The 23,571-nt window shown below is 38.9% G+C and overlaps 1 protein-coding gene across 1 annotated transcript in view; it reads right to left on the bottom strand.

Moving 5' to 3' along the window:
- The window catches only part of CNTNAP2 (contactin associated protein 2), a 2,991,056-nt gene that overhangs the window by 1,886,112 nt on the left and 1,081,373 nt on the right, over window positions 1-23,571 (bottom strand). The window lies entirely within an intron of this gene.

The raw sequence follows: 23,571 nt of genomic DNA, 5'->3' as shown, positions 1-23,571 counted from the left end.
TGGGTTAGATTAGGGGTATGTGGGTGGTGGGTTGTAATGTTGGGGGGGGTATTGTATGTTTTTTTTTACAGGCAAAAGAGCTGAATTTCTTGGGGCATGCCCCGCAAAGGGCCCTGTTCAGGGCTGGTAAGGTAAAAGAGCTTTGAACTTTAGTAATTTAGAATAGGGTAGGGCATTTTTTTATTTTGGGGGGCTTTGTTATTTTATTAGGGGGCTTAGAGTAGGTGTAATTAGTTTAAAATTGTTGTAATATTTTTCTTATGTTTGTAAATATTTTTTTATTTTTTGTAACTTAGTTCTTTTTTATTTTTTGTACTTTAGCTAGTTTATTTAATTGTATTTATTTGTAGCAATTGTATTTAATTAATTTGTTGATAGTGTAGTGTTAGGTTAATTGTAGGTAATTGTAGGTAGTTTATTTAATTAATTTATTGATAGTCTAGTGTTAGGTTTATTTGTAACTTAGGTTAGGATTTCTTTTACAGGTAAATTTGTAATTATTTTAACTATTTTAGCTATTAAATAGTTCTTAACTATTTAATAGCTATTGTACATGGTTAAAATAAATACAAAGTTACCTGTAAAATAAATATAAATCCTAAAATAGCTCTAATATAATTATAATTTATATTGTAGCTATATTAGGATTTATTTTACAGGTAAGTATTTAGCTTTAAATAGGAATAATTTATTTAATAAGAGTTAATTAATTTCGTTAGATTAAAATTATAATTAAATTAGGGGGGTGTTAGTGTTAGGGTTAGATTTAGCTTTAGGGGTTAATACATTTATTAGAATAGCGGCGAGATTCGGTCGGCAGATTAGGGGTTAATAATTGAAGTTAGGTGTTGGCGATGTTAGGGAGGTCAGATTAGGGGTTAATACTATTTATGATAGGGTTAGTGAGGCGGATTAGGGGTTAATAACTTTATTATAGTAGCGCTCAGGTCCGGTCGGCAGATTAGGGGTTAATAAGTGTAGGCAGGTGGAGGCGACGTTGTGGGGGGCAGATTAGGGGTTAATAAATATAATATAGGGGTCGGCGGTGTTAGGGGCAGCAGATTAGGGGTACATAAGGATAACGTAGGTGGCGGCGCTTTGCGGTCGGCAGATTAGGGGTTAATAAGTGTAGGCAGGTGGAGGCGACGTTGAGGGGGGCAGATTAGGGGTTAATAAATATAATACAGGGGTCGGCGGTGTTAGGGGCAGCAGATTAGGGGTACATAAGTATAACGTAGGTGGCGGTCGGCAGATTAGGGGTTAAAAATTTTTTTTCGAGTGTCGGCGATGTGGGGGGACCTCGGTTTAGGGGTACATAGGTAGTTTATGGGTGTTAGTGTACTTTAGAGCACAGTAGTTAAGAGCTTTATAAACCGGCGTTAGCCCAGAAAGCTCTTAACTACTGACTTTTTTCCTGCGGCTGGAGTTTTGTCGTTAGATGTCTAACGCTCACTTCAGAAACGACTCTAAATACCGGAGTTAGAGAAATCCCATTGAAAAGATAGGATACGCAATTGACGTAAGGGGATCTGCGGTATGGAAAAGTCGCGGCTGAAAAGTGAGCGTTAGACCCTATTTTGAGTGACTCCAAATACCGGCGGTAGCCTAAAACCAGCGTTAGGAGCCTCTAACGCTGGTTTTCACGGCTAACGCCAAACTCTAAATCTAGGCCTTTATTTTAATCCAGAGAATGTTGACCTTATCGTTATGGGTGCACTAATCTGGAGGAGCCCTGGTTGTTTTTTGTTTCAAGTGAGAGTGAGCTATATATGTTACTCTATTGTCAGACCTTTATAAGTTACTATACGAGTTACCTGTTTGGATATTGTACTGCAAGCTTTTTGCAATGGGTTGTACCTTTTTATTGCTTTTCTCTTATTTCCTACATTCAAGAAACAAGTAATCCTCACTCATCTTTGAGAATGGGAAAAGGGAAAGATGGAAAAGGAAACAGAGAATGGTAGATAAAGGGGGAACGAAAGAGAGACAAAAAGTAACCTTTTTTTTAAAAAAAAGGTACGAACAGTTAATGTTCGATTTGTCCAGTGAGTATCTATATTTCCTGGAAATGGAAAACATCATGGATTACAGATTACAGGAATATGAAACAGTGAACAATTAGTAAAACCAAATATGTTAAATCAAAGACAAACAGAAAAAGAAACACATGGGCCCCTATTTATGAAAGTCCTGTCGGACATGATCTGACATTGCGGATCATGTCCGACAGACCACGCTGAATGTAGAGAGCAATACGTTCTCCACATTCAGCATTGCACCAGCTACTCTTGTGAACTGCTGGTGCAACGCCGCCCCCTGCAGATTCGCGGCCAATCGGCAGCTAGCAGGGGGGTGTCAATCAACCCGATCGTATTCTATTTGGTCAAATTGCGGCAATCTCTGTCCGTCTCCTCCGAGCAGGCGGACAGGTTATGGAGCAGCGGTCTTTAGACCGCTGCTTCATAACTGGTGTTTCTGGCGAGCCTTGATAGATAGGCTCCAATGTGTAAAAACAGCAAACAACTTTCTTGCAAAACAAACACTTCTCATAGTAGTAATTGCCCTCAGGGAAATAAGAGAGGAGTCATGTTTAGAACTTAAGGTGTATTCTGCCTCTTCTGAGCATGAGCAAAACAGACTCACTGCCTCTCTAGAATGACCTGAATAGCAAGCCAGCTTAAGTGACTCTAGAAGATTTATGACATCAAGCTAGATAAGCCTTCCCGTAGAGACCCCATCCCCTTGTAGGGTTGTTACAGAAAGTAATTGACACTGGTACAAATGAAGTTAAAAAAATTAAATGTAGAATCTGTTTAAAATTATAAATAATACATATTACAATTATTGTTATTAAATATAACCTACTGCTTAGTGATTTTTTTTTTTAATTAAAATAACACATATTTAATATCCCTCTAAAACTGTCTGAAAACTTGCTGGGGTAATCAGAATTAAGTTTCTACACATCCCTTTATGTAGTTTAAATTATGCTCTTGTAGGCTTGATATTGGAAGCAAAAAGTGAACTTTTATTTTAAAACTATGGTGTTTATTGAAGTTGCCTAGGGGGATTAATTGTTCCTGTTAAATAATTCCTTACTTTTATATTGCTACAAGATGTTGTGAGACATTCTTCTTGTGTTTTTCATTTTATCATCATAGCTTAATTATTGTGTTCATATTCCAGAATAAATATGATAGAAATAGAAGAGCTCCCTTCTTCTCATATAAGTTGTAAGACTGAAACTGCTAAGATCACACTCTTCTCATTGTGTTATTTCATTATAACTGAAACAAAGTAACAGAAACTCATAATAAAAAAAGACCAATATTAAAAAAGTTTAGAAAAGTTCAAACATGTAGTGAAAACAATGGACTAGATTATCTCTGGGACATATTCACAGCTATACAGGCATACCTCATTTTATTGCGCTTCACTTTATTGGGCTTCATAGATATTGCTCTTTTTACAAATTGAAGGTTTGTGGCAACTCTGTATCGAGCAAGTCTATTAGAGTCAATTTTCCAACATATATATATATATATATATATATATATATATATATATTTATATACAAAACACGGGTGGGGTCAGCACTCTCAGGCCGGACTGGGTACACATCCTATGACCCTGTAATATGCACAGCCCTGGGTGCAAAACAGCACTCTAAGGAAGCTACACTGTCACCAGAGTCACAGGCAGTTAACCCCAGACAGTCCTGGGTGCAATGCCCAAACAGGGAAAATTACAAAAAGTAATACATTAATATAGCACACAGAGAAAGTCCAGCACTCACTCACAAGCTCTCAACTAAGATAAAAAGCAGGAATGGAAGAGTTAGTTACTGCATCTGGCCAAATGGGAAAAGCCCAGGTACCTCGTCAAGGTCTCTTCCAAAAACCTGGGTCCCTAAACAGCCACACAATGCAGGTTCACATTCAAACAACTGTGAAAAAATGGATGGTACACAGGCTTATGTAATCTCCCCAAACATATACAAAACACGGGTGGGGTCAGCAATCTCAGGCCGGACTGGGTACACATCCTATGACCCTGTAACATGCACAGCCCTGGGTGCAAAACAGCACTCTCAGGAAGCTGCACTGTCACCAGAGTCACAGGCAGTTAACCCCAGACAGGCCTGGGTGCAAGGCCCAAACAGGGAAAATTACAAAAAAATAATACATTAATATAGCACACAGAGAAAGTCCAGCACTCACTCACAAGCTCTCAACTAAGATAAAAAGCAGCAATGGAAGAGTTAGTTACCACAACTAGCCAAATGGGAAAAGCCCAGGTACCTCATCAAGGTCTCTTCCAAAAACCTGGGTCCCTAAACAGCCACACAATGCAGGCTCACATTCAAACAACTGTGAAAAAATGGAGGGTGCACAGGCTTTCATTGATGCTTTTTATCATAGTTGATAGCTTGTAAGTGAATGTGCACCCAGGCCTGTCTGGGGTTAACTGCCTGTGACTCTGGTGACAGTGCAGCTTCCTGAGAGTGCTGGTTTGCACCCAGGGTTGTGCATGTTACAGGGTCATAGGATGTGTACCCGGTCCGGCCTTTGAGTGCTGACCCCACCCGTGTTTTGTATATGTTTGGGGAGATTACATAAGCCTGTGCACCCTCTATTTTTTCACAGTTGTTTGAATGTGAGCCTGCATTATGTGGCTGTTTAGGGACCTAGGTTTTTGGAAGAGACCTTGACGAGGTACCAGGGCTTTCCCCCTTTGGCCAGATGTGGTAACTAACTCTTCTATTGCTGCTTTTTATCTTAGTCGAGAGATTGTGCGTGAGTGCTGAACTTTCTCTGTGTGCTATATTAATGTATTATTTTTTTGCAATTTTCCCTGTTTGGGCCTTGCACCCAGGCCTGTCTGGGGTTAACTGCCTGTGACTCTGGTGACAGTGCAGCTTCCTGAGAGTGCTGTTTTGCACCCAGGGCTGTGCATATTACAGGGTCATAGGATGTGTACCCGGTCCGGCCTGAGAGTACTGACCCCACCCCTGTTTTGTATATGTTTGGGGAGAGTACATAAGCCTGTGCAACCTCAATTTTTTCACAGTTGTTTGATTGTGAGCCTGCATTGTGTGACTGTTTAGGGACCCAGGTTTTTGGAAGAGACCTTGACGAGGTACCTGGGCTTTTCCCATTTGGCCGGATGCGGTAACTAACTCTTTCATTGCTGCTTTTTATCTTATTTGAGAGATTGCGAGTGAGTGCTGGACTTTCTCTGTGTGCTATATTAATATATATATATATATATATATATATATATATGTGTGTGTATATATATATATATATATATATACACACCGGCTCAAAATTTCAGGTCATAAGCTACTAGTCAGGCCAAAATGTTACTCGCCACTTCTGATTTTACCCACTACCTGCCCACACCACACCCACTACTCCATCCCCTCTTTGCATATGTCATTGTGAAACACCTTATTGTGCAGTAATTTTTCATATTTTTTATTTTATACCATAACAAATTAAATAATGCTACATACAGTAAAAGATTAACATAAATAAGTGTATAACAGGTAGCAACATCAACTTGGTGGTTCTGGGTAAGACAGCAGCTTGATCGGAAGTTGTTAAAGGGAGAGAGTGGAGAAAGAGAGTGCTGACAGTCATGGAAGGTCATAGCAGACTTGGAGATTTTCTTTTACTTATCATTTCTCCCTTCTCTCTCTCAACTATCTTTCTCCCCTACCTCCTCTCTTCAATCTCTCTTTTTACCCTCTCCCTTATCTCTCAGGCCATGGGGCCTATTTTTCAAAGGTCTTGAGGACCTGATCCAACAGGGCGGATCAGGTCCACAAGACCTCGTTGTATGCGGAGAGCAATACGCTCTCCGTATTCAGCATTGCACCAGCAGCTCACAAGAGCTGCTGGTGCAACACCGCCCCCTGCAGACTCGCGGCCAATCAGCCGCCAGCAGGGGGTGTCAATCAACCCGATTGTACTCGATCGGGTTGAATTCCGGCGATTCCTGTCCACCTGCTCAGAGAAGGCGGACAGGGTTATGGAGCAGCATTCTTTGTGACTGCTGCTTCATAACTGCTGTTTCTGGCGAGTCTGAATACTAAATTACAGAAAATACACTACACTAAATTACAGAAAATAATAAACAAATTACAGATATTTAAACTAATTACACCTAATCTAATAGCCCTATTAAAATAAAAAAGCCTCCCCAAAATAAAAAAAACCCTAGCCTAAACTATCAATTGCCCATAAAAGGGCCTTTTGCGGGGTATTGCCCCAAAGTAATCAGCTCTTTTACCTGAAAAAGAAATACAAACAACCCCCCCAAAAGTAAAACCCACCACCCACACAACCAACCCCCCAAATAAAATACTATCTAAAAAAACCTAAGCTCCCCATTGCCCTGAAAAGGGCATTTGGATGGGCATTGCCCTTAAAAGGGCAGTTAGCTCTATTGCAGCCCAAAGTCCCTAACCTAAAAATAAAACCCACCCAATAAACCCTTAAAAAAACCTAACACTAACCCCCTGAAGATCGACTTACCGGGAGAAGTCTTCATCCAAGCCGGGCCGAAGTCCTCAATGAAGCCGGGAGAAGTCTTCATCCAAGCCGGGCAAAGTGGTCCTCCAGATGGGCAGAAGTCTTCATCCAGACGGCATCTTTATCCATCCGACGCGGAGCGGGTCCATCTTCAAGACATCCGACGCGGAGCATCCTCTTCATCTGGAGTCTTCTTACTGAATGAAGGTACCTTTAAGTGACGTCATCCAAGATGGCGTCCCTTAGATTCCGATTGGCTAATAGAATTCTATCAGCCAATCAGAATTAAGGTAGAAAAAATCCTATTGGCTGATCCAATCAGCCAATAGCATTGAGCTCGCATTCTATTGGCTGTTCCAATCAGCAAATAGAATGTGAGCTCAATCCTATTGGCTGATTGAAACAGCTAATAGGATTGAACTTCAATCCTATTGGCTGATTGCAACAGCCAATAGGATTTTTTCTACCTTAATTCCGATTGGCTGATAGAATTCTATCAGCCAATCGGAATCTAAGGGACGCCATCTTGGATGACGTCACTTAAAGGAATTGTCATTTAGTAAGAAGACGTCGATTGAAGAGGATGCTCCGCGCCGGATGTCTTGAAGATGTACCCGCTCTGCGCCGAATGGATGAAGATAGAAGATGCCGTCTGGATGAAGACTTCTGCCAGTCTGGAGGACCACTTCGCCCGGCTTGGATGAAGATTTCTCCCGGCTTCGTTGAGGACTTCGGACCGACTTAGATGAAGACTTCTCCCGGTAAGTCGATCTTCAGGGGGTTAGTGTTAGGTTTTTTTAAGGGTGTCCTGGGTAGGTTTTATTTTTAGGTTAGGGTTTTGGGACGCAAAAGAGATAACTGCCCTTTTAAGGGCAATGCCCATCCAAATGCCCTTTTCAGAGCAATGGGGAGCTTAGGTTTTTTTAGTTAGTATTTTATTTGGGGGGTTAGTTGTGTGGGTGGTGGGTTTTACTGTTGGGGGGTTGTTTGTATATTTTTTTCAGGTAAAAGAGCTGATTACTTTGGGACAATGCCCCGCAAAAGGCTCTTTTAAGGGCTATTGGTAGTTTAGTTTAGGCTAGGGTTTTTTTTTTAATTTTGGGGGGGATATTTTTATTTTGATAGGGATATTAGATTAGGTGTAATTAGTTTAAATATCTTGTAATTTGTTTATTATTTTCTGTAATTTAGTGGTGGGGGTTGTAGTTTAGCTAATTTAATTTATTTAATTGTATTTAATTTAGTTAATTTATTTAATTATAGTGTAGTGTTAGGTGTTAGTGTAACTTAGGTTAGGTTTTATTTTACAGGTACTTTTGTATTTATTTTAGCTAGGTAGTTATTAAATAGTTAATAACTATTTAGTAACTATTCTACCTAGTTAAAATAAATACAAACTTGCCAGTAAAATAAAAATAAACCCTAAGCTAGATGCAATGTAACAATTAGCTATATTGTAGCTAGCTTAGTGTTTATTTTATAGGTAAGTATTTAGTTTTAAATATGAATAATTTAGTTAATGATAGGAATTTTATTTAGACTTATTTAAATTATATTTAAGTTAGGGGGTGTTAGGGTTAGACTTAGATTTAGGAGTTAATAACTTTAATATAGTGGCGGTGACGTTGGGGGCAGCAGATTAGGGGTTAATAAATGTAGGTAGGTGGCGTTGATGTTAGGGATGGCAGATTAGGGGTTAATAATATTTAACTAATGTTTGCGAGGCGGGAGTGCGGCGGTTTAGGGGTTAATATGTTTATTATAGTGGTGGCGACATTGGGGGAGGCAGATTAGGGGTTAATAAGTGTTGGTAGGTGGCAGCGACATTGGGCGTGTCAGATTAGGGATTAATAAATATAATGTAGGTGTCGGCGATGTTGGGGGCAGCAGATTAGGGGTTCATAAATATAATGTAGGTGGCGGCGGTGTCCGGAGCGGCAGATTAGGGGTTAATAATTTTATTTTAGTGTTTTTTGATGCGGGAGGGCCTCGGTTTAGGAGTTAATAGGTAGTTTATGGGTGTTAGTGTACTTTTTAGCACTTTAGTTATGAGTTTTATGTTACAGCGTTGTACCATATAACTCTTAACTACTGACTTTTAAATGCGGAAGTACTCTTGACAGGAGAGGGTGTACCGCTCACTTTTTGGCCTCCCAGGACAGACTCGTAATACCGGCGCTATGGAAGTCGCATAGAAAAAAAGACTTTACGAAGCTTACGTAAGTCGTTTTGCGGTAAGGCGTAAAAAAGCAGCGTTAGGACCTCTTAACGCTGCTTTTTTACCCTAACGCACAACTCGTAATCTAGCCGTATGTCTTTTCAGCTTTGCACAATGTAAAAGGCATACACATGTACAATATACCCACAATACCCACAGCTCCTATAGATTTTTTTATTCTTTTTTTATCAATGTTGATTGCATACATAGTGAATATAAAGGCATACTTGCGAGTTTCTTGGGTATTCCATGGGAGTAACCTGTATATTAATAGGGAAACATTGAGTTTCTTATTTTAAAAGGACTATCCTCCATGTTAAATGCACTTTTTAACCCATACCAGTTTCACCAGTCTTTCAGTGGCGAGATTTTTAATTTTAAGAAATCTACTGAATGTACAGTGAAACTTAGTTTACATATGTAATATTTCAAATAACCATTTTAATTTTTAGTGAATGCACATTAAACCTGCATTGCATACTCTCTCCGTCCCCACTGCCAAGATCTGAGTTCACTGGTGATGTGGGTAGATTTTTGTTCAGGCAGCAATCACTATTGCTTCCTATGGAAGGGACATTGCCACTTGTTGGGAAAGACACAGTCAGCCAATTTTTTTTAATAAAATATCGCTGGGTGCACAGATTGTGAAACTCTTGAGACAAAAAAAAAGGCAATTTCTCCTGATGATTCTTTTAACATCCAGCCAATGGTTCTCATCTACTGAGTTTCTATAGTTAAAGGTTCACTGTACCCAAATTTTTTCTTTCGTGATTCAGATTGAGCATGGAATTTTAAGCAACTTTCTAATTTACTCTTATTATCAAATTTTCTTCATTCTCTTGGTATCTTTATTTGAAATGCACAAATGTAAGTTTAGATGCCGGCTCATTTTTTGTGAACAACCTGGGTTGTCCTTGCTGAATGGTGGATAAATTCATCCACCAATAAAAAAAAGTGCTGGCCAGAGTACTGAAACCAAAAAAAGCTTAGATGCCTTCTTTTTCAAATAAAGATAGCAAGAGAATGAAGAAAAATGATAATAGGAGCAAATTAGAAAGTTGCTTAAAATTGCATGCTCTTTGTGAATTACAAAAGAAAAAAATTGGGTTCAGTGTCCCTTTAAATAAGTTAAATACCCAACTTGAATTACAGTAGATAATATCAAATGCACAATGTAAAACTATAAAATCTAAATCCTTAATTAAAAATATATTCCACAAGTTAATAACATGAATTTGTTAGATGAATAATCAGATATAATAGACACAAAATATTCATACAGAAATATTAAAGAACTCCATAAATGATAAACATTTCAAGATACAATTAAAAAATAAACGGGGCTCCGTTTATAAAGCTCCAATTGCAGCTTCAAAACCCAAGTGACGCAGCCTTTCATAAGGCAACGCTAGCTAAGAATCAGTAGTCTTAGTAAGACCTCTGATTCTTAAAGCGACAGGAAACCTCAAAATGTTCTTTCATGATTTGGAAAGGATATACAATTTTAAACAACTTTTCAATTTACTTCTATTATCAGATTTGCTTCATTCTCTTGTTATCCTTAGCTGGAGGAACAGCATTGCACTACTGGCAGTTAGCTAAACACACCTAGTTAGCCAATCACAAGAGACAAATGTGTGCAGGCACCAATCAGCAACTAGCTCCCACTAGTGAAGGATATGTGTATATTCTTTTTTAGTAAAAGAAACTAACAGAATGAAAAACATTAGAAAATAGAAGTGAATGTAAAAGTGTCTTAAAATGTCATGCTCTATCTGAATCATGCAAGTTTTATTTTTACTTTTCTATCCCTTTAACCTCTCCACCACCTCAATGGTTGTGCAAGAACAAGCAGTGAGGCTGCACAATTATTTTCTCACGCAATAACTATGTATGGTGGATGCTGCCTGCTCACTGTGATGCTGGGCCAACAGGTTCCCGGCAGTGATGCAAGTCCAAAAAGCATTTGATAAATGGGGTCCATGGACTAAATTGAACTAAACATGTATTGCCCATCTTTACCCTTAGAATACAATGATTCCAATACAAAGAATACAGTATACTTCCCAAGAATAAACAAATATTGACATTCTTGAGGGTAAGTCAAGGAGGGGAAATCACATGTTACTGGTAGCAAAAAGAGGTATAATGATTTACTTTGTATGTTACTGGCAGACAAGGGATAAAATCACTGCTCAGTTATGAAAAATACGTATACATTGTTGGATCAAGAGTGGGAGCTAAGGTAGAGTGTTTAGGGGGCATTGTGTAACTTCCGTCTACCATTGTGCCCAGCCACGGACAGATTTCCAATATGCGCAGAACAATATTACTTTGTCTTGTTATTATATGTTTGTTAATTATGTAGTGCTACTGTATTTAGGGCTAGATTACAAGTGAAGCAGATCAGATCTCTGGTTAATTTTATAAATGTGCCCCAAATGCCCACAAAATACAGTGTAGTGTATTTAATTAAAAAATAAAAATGTAAGCATTTTTATTTTTTTAATAGAATGACTGCACCAGGCAGTATTTTGGGGGCTAAAGTTGGAGGGTGTGTGGTGTTAGAAAAAAAGGCACTGAAAAGTGCTTTTACATTGCGGTTTATGGGAACTGTGTGTTCCCTGTAAATATATACTGTATGTATATGCTTATATACATATATATTTAAGTGTTAATATGTGTATATACACATATTAACTCATAAATATATATTGATATATATATATATATCTATATATACATATATATATATGTATATAAGCATAATATATATATATATATATATATATATATATATATATATAAAAGCATATACATACTATATATATTTAGAATTTGCTGCCATTGCTGTGCAGCTTACCCCCTTCGCTGCATTTCGTTCTGTGCGGTGTATGACGGCATCAGAACGAGGCTCCCATTGGAGCCTATGGAAGCGCACTCTCATGAGTGCAATGTGTCCCAGCATTGCTGTCAACTTGTAATACCAGCGCACATTAGCATGCACTGGTATTACTCAGTGGAGTACAAATATCGCTTTCATGAAATCTATATTCAGAGCTCCACTTGTAATCTGGTTCTTAATCAAAGTTTCACTCCCACTCTGTTCAAAATAAGCATATAGACAGTAATTGTATCAAACACATGCATCCCGGCTTCTTATTTTCTCACCAGCCATATCTGGAGTGGTACAGAGCACATCTTGGCATTAACGGATCTGCAGGGCTTATAACATAGGATAACAAAGAAATGGTTTAAAATAATGGGGTCGATCCGATAAAAATCGTCGCCCGCAAAAGCCGGCGACGCCAATATTTGCGCTGGTTTGGTATCCTATATACGGCGTAACCTAGAAGTTACGCGCGTATATTTCTGCCGTCGCCCGTAGTTTTTTGTGCTATAGGCAGGTATACCAAACCAGCGCAGTTTGGTATCCAATATGCAGCGTAAGGACTTACGTGGCGAAAATGGAGAAATCTTACTCCATTTTCACCTCGCCACAAAAAGCAGCCGTAAGAAGCCTTACGCTGACTATTGGAGCCCCGTAACTCCCTAAACTAGCTACAAAATAAACCTAACACCTAACGCATGCGCAATGTCTATCTAGCTGTCACCCGCGATCTGCTAAATAAAACCTAACACCTAACGCATGCGCAATGTCTAGCTACCTGTCAACCGCGATCCCCCGCCGCAATCCCTAATAAAGTTATTAACCCCTAAACCGCCGCTCCCGGACCCCGCCGCCATCTACATAAACTAACCCCCTACTGTGAGCCCCTAAAACCGCCGCCACCTACCTTATCTATCGCCTAATGTGAACCCCTAAAACCGCCGCCATCTACCGTATCTATCCCCTAATGTGAACACCTTACACCGCTGCCATCTACCTTATCTATCCCCGAATCTGACCCCTTACACCGCCGCCACCTATATAAAAATTATTAACCCCTAATCTAATCCCCCTATACCGCCGCCACCTATATAAAAATTATTAACCTCTAATCTAATCCCCCTATACCGCCGCCAGCTATATTAATAGTATTAACCCCTAATGTAAGCCCCTTACACCGCCGCCATCTATATTAAAATGATTAACCCCTAATTTAATCTACCTACCCCGCCGCCAGCTATGTTATCTATATTAACCCTAAGTATATTATAGTTAATATAGTTATTACATTATATATATTAACTATATTAACCCTAATTATATTAGGGTTAATATAGTTAATATAGCTACTATAGTATTTATATTAACTATATTAACTCTATCTAACCCTAACACCCCTAACTAAATTCTTATTAAATTAATCTAATTCATATTATAAACTAAAATATTCCTATTTAAATCTAAATACTTACCTATAAAATAAACCCTAAGATAGCTACAATATAATTAATAATTACATTGTAGCTATGTTAGGGTTTATATTTATTTTACAGGTAAATTGTTAATTATTTTAACTAGGTATAATAGCTATTAAATAGTTATTAACTATTTAATATCTACCTAGTTAAAATAATTACCCAATTACCTGTAAAATAAATCCTAACCTAAGTTACAAATACACCTACACTATCAATAAATTAAATAAACTACAAATATCTATCTAAAAATACAATTAAATAAACTAAACTAAATTACAAAAAAAAACAAACACTAAATTACAAAAAATAAAAAAAAGATTACAAGATTTTTAAGCTAATTACACCTATTCTAAGCCCTCTAATAAAATAATAAAGCCCCCCCAAATAAAAAAAAATTCCCTGCCCTATTCTAAATTAAAAAAAGTTCAAAGCTCTTTACCTTACCAGCCCTTAAAAGGGCCTTTTGTGGGGCATGCCCCAAAGAATTCAGCTCTTTTGCATTTCAATAAACATACAATACCCCCCCCCAACATTACAACCCACCACCCACATACCCCTATTCTAAACCCACCCAAACCCCCCTTAAAAAAGCCTAACACTACCCCCCTGAAGATCTCCCTACCTTGTCTTCACCACACCGGGCCGAACTCCTCATCCGATCCGGGCGATGTCTTCCTCCAAGCGACAAAGAAGAATTCTTCATCCCGGCGATGTCTTCCTCCAAGCGGCAAAGAAGAATTCTTCATCCCGGCGATGTCTTCCTCCAAGCGGCAGCAACGTCTTCTTCCTTCCGGCAGCATCTTCCATCAAGCGGCATCTTCAATCTTCTTTCTTCGCTCCGCCGCCGCGGAGCATCCATCCCGGCCGACGACTGAACGACGAATGAGGTATCTTTAAATGACGTCATCCAAGATGGCGTCCGCCGAATTCCGATTGGCTGATAGGATTCTATCAGCCAATCGGAATTAAGGTAGAAAAATCTGATTGGCTGATTGAATCAGCCAATCAGATTCAAGTTCAATCCGATTGGCTTATTGGTTCAGCCAATCGGATTGAACTTGAATCTGATTGGCTGATTCAATCAGCCAATCAGATTTTTCTACCTTAATTCCGATTGGCTGATAGAATCCTATCAGCCAATCGGAATTCGGCAGACGCCATCTTGGATGACGTCATTTAAAGATACCTCATTCGTCGTTCAGTCGTCGGCCGGGATGGATGCTCCGCGGCAGCGGAGCGAAGAAAGAAGATTGAAGATGCCGCTTGATGGAAGATGCTGCCGGAAGGAAGAAGACATTGCTGCCGCTTGGAGGAAGACATCGCCGGGATGAAGAATTCTTCTTTGCCGCTTGGAGGAAGACATCGCCCGGATCGGATGAGGAGTTCGGCCGGTGTGGTGAAGACATGGTAGGGAGATCTTCAGGGGGGTAGTGTTAGGCTTTTTTAAGGGGGGTTTGGGTGGGTTTAGAATAGGGGTATGTGGGTGGTGGGTTGTAATGTTGGGGGGGGGTATTGTATATTTATTTAAATGCAAAAGAGCTGAATTCTTTGGGGCATGCCCCACAAAAGGCCCTTTTAAGGGCTGGTAAGGTAAAGAGCTTTGAACTTTTTTTAATTTAGAATAGGGCAGGGAATTTTTTTTATTTTGGGGGGCTTTATTATTTTATTAGGGGGCTTAGAATAGGTGTAATTAGCTTAAAAATCTTGTAATCTTTTTTTTATTTTTTGTAATTTAGTGTTTGTTTTTGTAATTTAGTTTAGTTTATTTAATTGTATTTTTAGATAGATATTTGTAGTTTATTTAATTTATTGATAGTGTAGGTGTATTTGTAACTTAGGTTAGGATTTATTTTACAGGTAATTGGGTAATTATTTTAACTAGGTAAATATGAAATAGTTAATAACTATTTAATAGCTATTATACCTAGTTAAAATAATTAACAATTTACCTGTAAAATAAATATAAACCCTAACATAGCTACAATGTAATTATTAATTATATTGTAGCTATCTTAGAGTTTATTTTATAGGTAAGTATTTAGATTTAAATAGGAATATATTAGTTTATAATATGAATTAGATTAATTTAATAAGAATTTAGTTAGGGGTGTTAGGGTTAGATAGAGTTAATATAGTTAATATAAATACTATAGTAACTATATTAACCCTAATATAATTAGGGTTAATATAGTTAATATATATAATATAATAATTGTATTAACTATATTAACCCTAATATAATTAGGGTTAATATAGTTAATATAGCTGGCGGCGGTGTAGGGGGATTAGATTAGGGGTTAATACATTTATTATAGCTGGCGGCGGTGTAGGGGGATTTAGATTAGATGCAAAAGAGCTGTTTACTTTGTGACAAAGCCCCGCCAAAAGCCCTTTTAAGGGCTGGTAAAAGAGCAGTTTTCTTTGGGGCATGCCCCGCAAAAAGCCCTTTTAAGGGCTGGCAAAAGAGCAGTTTACTTTGGGGTAATGCCACGCAAAAAGCCCTTTTTAGGGCTATTTGTAGGGTTAGACTTAGGTTTAGTGGTAGGGATAGTTTAGTATTTTAGGGGTTAAATAATTTAATATAGATGGCGGCGGGGTAGGGTGATTAAATTAGGGGTTAATAATTCTAAAATAGATGGCGGCGGTGTTAGGGGCTCACTTTAGGGGGTTAGAGATTTAATATAGCTGGCGGCGGGGTACGGGAGCGGCGGTTTAGGGGTTAATAACTTTATTAGGTTGTGGCGGGCTACGGGAGCGGCGGTTTAGGGGTTAATACATTTTTTTATTGTTAAGCTAGTGAGGGGGGATAGCGGATAGAGGGTTAGACGTGTCGGGCTATGTTTAGGAGGCGTGTTAGACAGTGCGGGTGATTTAGACTTTAGTCAGGTTTTGTAGGCGCCGGCAGTTTCTAACGTGGCGCAAGTCACTGGCGACTCCAAAAATCTGTACTTACGCAGATTTCTGGACATCGCTACTTTGTCAGACTTGCGCCACTTTAGCAACTGACGACGCCGCATATTGGATAGCTCGAGTTGCGAGCTGAAACTGCGGGCGACGCGGGTTCCCTCGCTTGCGCCGCAAACTACGCCGTTTATCGGATCGCGCCCAATGTGCTCTAAAAAAAAAATGTTTAGACTAGAATATCCCTTTAACCCAATGTCCAGTCTGCACAGAATTTGCTGAATATAAAGCAAAATTGTTTCTTCTCAAAAAAAAATAAAAAAAAATATTTATGTTCTTTGATACGATTCTTGACTTTTTAAATCATTGCTGGCTCTGTGTCGTTCACAAATTGAGACAAATTGGAAAGAAACAGCAGCACAATCAGACAGTTTTCATTTTAGGGTCAGTGGTATATTTAGGTTTGCACTGCCTTAGGCAAATAGAAACTAACCCTCCTCACCTGAAGTTCTGATATCACTCCTTTTTAATTTTTAGTTGTCACAACATTTGGTTTACTCATTACTGTCAATAACACATTCACAAGGGACATTTTCCAACCCCCTTTGCCAGTAAAACAAACAAGGCAGAGACTTTTTTTTTCACATTTCCTCTTTGTTTTCATCAGTAAAACGCAAGGCTGGTGTTTAAACACTTCTCTACCAGTAATTTAGAATGAATGAGTGTAACTGAATTCTACTAGTAATAAAATAATGTAGTTTAACCTCTTTCCTACTAGCAATGCATAGGCCATGCAGTGCACACATTTAAATCCTGCCCATAATATATACACAACAGATATTTACTCTTATTTCACTAGTAATGCACAGAATATTGATTTAATCCTCCCCAACATCACCAACACACTCTGCAGGAGGAATCATGTACCGATTACCCTTACGCCAGGGATCATAATAGGATAAGATGCTACATAATTCCAGGGGACGGTGAATAACACACACACACCCACCCACACATATTTTATATATATATAACTTTAAACTTGTAATATGAGCGATATTTAGCCCTGCCACAATATCCATTAAAAATATAGGGTGTGCTAAACATCTCTGGTTATTACATTTTAGCATGGGCTTTTAGTTCCAGATTGCGAGCTAATTCTAGTGCGGTCCAGCAATATTGATAGAGCACTCTGAGCTATCAAAAGTGATCTACTTTTACTCTAGGCAAGAATTTGAATTTTGTCAAACTTTACAAACTCTCAAAAATTTGGGAAATTTGCAAAATGTAAATGTTATTAGAAATAAAAAAATGGATGCATTACAATTTGGTTATAACACACATAAACACACACACATACACACACTTACATAAACAGGCATACAAATACACACACATAAACTCACACATACACACACACTCACATACATACACAGGCATACACACACTTACACACACACACACAGCCATACACACATACACACACACTCACATACATACGCAGGCATACACACACACACACATATATACACAGGCATATACACACATTCACACATACACAGACCTACAAATACACACACATACACACACTCACAAACATACACAGGCATACACACACTCACATACATACACAGTCATACACACACACACACACATACACATACTCACACATACATACACATACACAGGCATACACACACACAGTCATATACACACACACACTCACACATACACAGTCATACACACACACAGACATACAAACAGTCATACACACTCACACATACACAGACCACACACACACATACACAGACATACACACAGACATACACGCACAATCACACATACACAGATCACACACACAGGCATGCACACACATACACAGACATACACACACACTCACACATAGACAGACATACACACATACACAGACCACACACACACATACACACATATACACAGACCACATACACACATACACAGACATACACACAGTCATACACACACACACTCACACATAGAAAGACCACAGACATACACACAGTCATACACATACACAGACCACACACACACACACAAACACAGGCATACACATACACAGACATATACACACACAGGCATACACATACACAGACATATACAACAACACATGCATACACAGGCATACACTCACACTCAAACATACACAGGCATACACATACACAGACACAGACCACACACACACACACACACACACAGGCATACTGAGACACATACACAGACCACATACACAGACATACACACAGTCATACACACACACTCACACAAAGACCACAGACATACACACAGTCATACACACACACACAGACCACACGAACACACACAGGCATACACATATACAGACATACACACACACACACAGGCATACACACAGTCATACACACACATACACAGACTACACAAACATACACAGACATACACACACACTCACACATACACAGACATACACACACACTCACACATACACAGACCACACACACACAGGCATACACAGACACACACACACACATACACAGGCCACATACACACATACACAGACATACACACAGTCATACACACACACTCACACATACAAAGAACACAGACATACATACAGTCACACACACACACACACACACACATACCCCCCCCCCCCACACACACACAGGCATACACATACACAGGCATATATACACACACACAGGCATATACAACCACACAGGCATACACATACACAGGCATACACACAAACTCAAACATACACAGACACACACACACAGACCACATACACAGACATACACACACACTCACACATACAAAGACCACAGACATACACACAGTCATACACACACACACATACATACACAGACCACACAAACAGGCATACACATACACACACACACACAGGCATACACATACACAGGCATACACACACACTCAAAGATACACAGGCATACACTTACACAGGCATATACAACCACACAGGCATACACATACACATGCATACACAGACCACACACACACACACACACACACACACAGGCATACACAGACACACACACACACATACACAGACCACACACACACATACAGACATATACACAGTCATACACACACACACATACAAAGACCACAGACATACACACAGTCATACACATACACATACCACACAAACACACACAGGCATACACATACACAGACATATACACACACACAGGCATACACACAGACATACACACACACTCACACATACACAGACATACAGACAGACACACACACACACACTCACACATACACAGAACACACACACACGCATACACAGACACAAATACACAGACCACATACACACATACACAGACATAAACACAGTCATACACACACTCACACATACAAAGACCACAGACATACACACAGTCACACACACACACACACACATACCACACACACACACAGGCATACACACACAGACATATACACACACACACAGGCATACACATACACAAACATATACAACCACACAGGCATACACACACACTCAAACATACACAGGAATAAACATACAAAGACCACACACACACACACACGCATACACACACACACACACAGATCACATACACACATACACAGACATACACACAGTCATACACACACACAGAGACCACACAAACACACACACAGGCATACACAGACACACAAACACATACACACAGGCATACACATACACAGGCATACACACACACTCAAAGATACACAGGCATACACTTACACAAGTGCACATATGCAGACTTAAAACTAAACAGAAAATACATTATGCATTTGTCTAAGATTGTGAAGAAATTTAATACATGTCTAATTTAATTCAGCAGCTAAAGCAGCCAAAGTCCACGTTCATTAATAGTCCTCTCTGATCATTGTTTTACAACTAGTGAGCAGAAAAGGAAAAATGACCTCGTACGAGAAGTTGGATTGTATTCATCAGTGTCTTCTGCAAGAAGCATTAAGTCAATTTGCTTTCCAAGAAACTTTTTCCAAAGTTGTTGTGCTGTTGTAAAATAAATTAATAGTTAATTACTTGAAAAGCATTTAATTAATTTGCCCTTGGGTTTTTATCAGCATTAAATTATAGAGATGTTTTGGTTTATCAGCTTTCCCAGTTTTCAGAAAGCATTCTGCTGTGATGAGAAATCATCAGTTGTAGCATTTGCATGTAGTTGAATAAAACTATAAATAAATACAAATATGCCATGTGTTAGTATTAGATGTAAAAGTACTGCATGTGTATGATTTACATGAGGTATGTATAGAGCGTATGTTACAGGTGACCCCCTCTAAGTACTGGAAAGCGTCCTCCCTTCGTGCTGAAATCCCCAGTATCTGTGTGTGATCAGTATGTATAAATCACAATACCGTCTCTCTCCCAGGGAAAAATCACAGATGGATACACTGTAAGGGGGATATCCAAGACAACCAAGTGTCTTAAGGGGTACGTTTAGTAAACGGCATTGCTGTAAAGCCAGCTAAGGAAAAAAACTACTATAAATGAACAAGTGCCACTGTAAACATGTGTGGTTTGATGCGTTTCGCAGGGCTCCTCCCCGCTTTATGAGCCCTTTTAAAACATTTTTTTCAATATTCAACTTTTTTCTATTAAACACTTTACTTCAAGTCTCTCCACGAGCTCATCCATCTAGTTCCTTAAGTAGTCATATTATTAATACAATTCCCATTAACCTCAATTATTTACAACCAGGGTAATCCTGCCATAGGCTACATTTACCATGAAGCGATTGCTGCTTCGGAGGCCCATTGTTTGCAGCTTGCCTGAAACAGTAGTTAAGTAGCCGTGGTCTTAAGACCCCTGCTCCTTAAACTGTCCACCACCTAAAAGGCGGCAGATTTAAATCATCCTGATTGGATTGACAGTCCCTGCTAGCAGCCGATTGGTCACCAGTGAGCAGGGGGCGCCATTGCACAAGCACAAGTGCAGCAATGTCGGCCCAACATTTTTTTTAATAATTTTTTTATTGAGGTGAAATATGTAAAATAACAGGCATATTAATATATAAAAAATCGTATACATGTATAAAGAAAGAAAACATATCAATCTTGTCGCCATAATATGCAATCAAGTCTGTTACATCACAGTTCTACCAACAAAATATATAAAAATAAAAAAAAATATGGACCTCATATTTTCAGTTTTGTTGTATAGCAAAAAGAGAAAAAAGAAAACTTGTAGTTACGCAAACTATTCTCTGAACATACATATAACTTATTCCATGATACACCAACAATCGGAGAAAGCTTCATAAACATCCAATAAAAGTGTGTGGAAAAAGAAAATTAAAATTTAAAATTATTAGGAAGCAGAAAGAAAAAAAAAGCTAATGAAGAATGAGATATAGGGATATATGCAGTATTTTATGAGATAAAATGTGAAATGTCTCAGAGTCCTTTATCTTCAAACAAAGCCAGAGTAGGGGACAGAAGCAATATCGTTTTCATCGTAGGCCTTCTGAAAAACAATCTGGCCCATTACCCCACACCAGTCATTGGCAACAAGCAAAAAGAGAACAGCAGGTCCGCCTCCACAGGCCAAGGTTTATCCGCCATGTTTAACCACCGGAGCACTACGGCAACCTGTCTCCTCACAACCAGAACAGCGTGGCTAGCAGAGTCTGAATCTTCATGTATATTGAGCATCACTCGAAGGTGCAGGTAAGCTCCCCTGACATATCTGACGGTCATCTTACTGGCCGAAAACAATGATCCCTCAACGTCTGTTCCGGGGCCATTCTGCCACATATCTTGATCGGCCAATGGAACCGGCCCCTCGCCAGCATGGTGCAAAGCAACGTGGGTTAATTGGTCCCCCTCCACATTCAAAGTGTTAGACTCACAAGCTATTGCAGGTAAGGGAGAAACAGACATGAGAATGTCTTGCGTAGGGACAGTAGACTCCTCAACTCCCACCTCAGAGCACTGTATGACGTCCGGGAGACTTAATCCGACTAGGCCCAAGGACTTATAGAGCTGTATCTCCAGTCTAACAATATGTCAATGTAACATGTTGCGCATTTCAGCTTCCCATACTCTGGTTGCAGCATCAGTCCCTAGAGTAGAAGGCATTGTCGGCTGTCGCAGGGACTCAACAGTCACTTTGTAAATATGTAGAGCCTTAAATAAACTGCAGCCACATGGCCCATCTGCAGAGCATAGATAAGATGAAAAAAAACCTTGAAATTACTTCCAAACTATCATGTCTTGCTTTGCGTAGCTTCTTGGTTATATTATAAAACCGGTCTTGAAACTTGTTCTTCGAAAATTTTCACTAAATCTCATATAAATTAAAATAAAGCCAAGAGCTCCTTTGAAACATGACCAGCCACTTCGGCTGCAGGCTCCGCCCCCCGTCGGCCCAACATTTAATAAATGGAGCCCATAGTCTGCACCTTGCAGACTAATTTAAAGATGTGTCATACAAAACTGGCATACTTCTACTTTCCTTTCAGAAATTATTCCACACCTCTAAGTAGCTTTAGTGGAAAAGCTTTCTGAACTACAAGAATATGCTACACTACTATTCCCCTGCACTCAACAACTCATGTTAAATCTTTCATTTAATCAGAAGATGCATTTTCTCTTCCTCTTCACTGGCCAATTCCACATCCCATCACTATTTCTTCTCAGCACAAAATGGTCTTTTTTAGGCAAAAATAGTCTAATACACCATCAATGCCCAAGTATTAATACAATTAATCACAAAAAGCCAAGAACATTCTACCATCACAGCTTCTTTGCAATTGTTTCAGATGATTGGGCATCTGTTTTCATTCTTATTATTTGACTCCTTGATCACATTCCTTCATAAATGCTGCCCTCATCTATCTCTCTAAGAGAAAAAAGGGAAATTTCCATCATAATTTGCACATGCAACAGTCACATTTATCACTGAAGGTGCATTCAAAGTAAAAATTAAATGTCCACGGTTCAGAAAGAGCTTTAAACTTTTCAGTTTACTTCTGTAATAAAATCTCCTTTGTTTTCTTGGTATCCTTTGTGATAGAATAAACCTAGTTCGGCTTATAGGAGCTCAAGAAAGTGCACACATTTTTAGTACCTTATAACGTACTCTATCTAAACTATGATAAATGTTTAATTTTAACTTGACTGTCCCTTTAAATTGACATGTTAATAAAAAAAGTGCTCTAATCTGTTAATTACACCAATATTCTTTGGTAAATAAAGGGTCAATTCCATTCTTGTGGATCGTGTTTAAATCTCAATACTGACAGACTATACAACAGTTATAAACATAGGTTTAAAGGGACAGTCTACTTGATTTTTTATTTTCCTTTTTGGTTAAAAAGATATATAACTTTTACACTACACATTCCCCAAATTTGCACAAACAACATTGCTATATTAATATACTTTATTACCTTTAAACCTCTAAATTTCTGACTGTTTCTAAGCCTCTGCAGGCTGACTTTTATCTCTGTGCATTTTATCAGCCTTTCCTAGCCAAAT

This window comes from Bombina bombina, chromosome 5 (assembly GCF_027579735.1).
Source record: "Bombina bombina isolate aBomBom1 chromosome 5, aBomBom1.pri, whole genome shotgun sequence".
Classification (NCBI taxonomy): Eukaryota; Metazoa; Chordata; class Amphibia; order Anura; family Bombinatoridae; genus Bombina; species Bombina bombina.
Note: the sequence above shows the minus strand (reverse complement) of the source record. Positions and strands in the feature narration are given on the sequence as shown.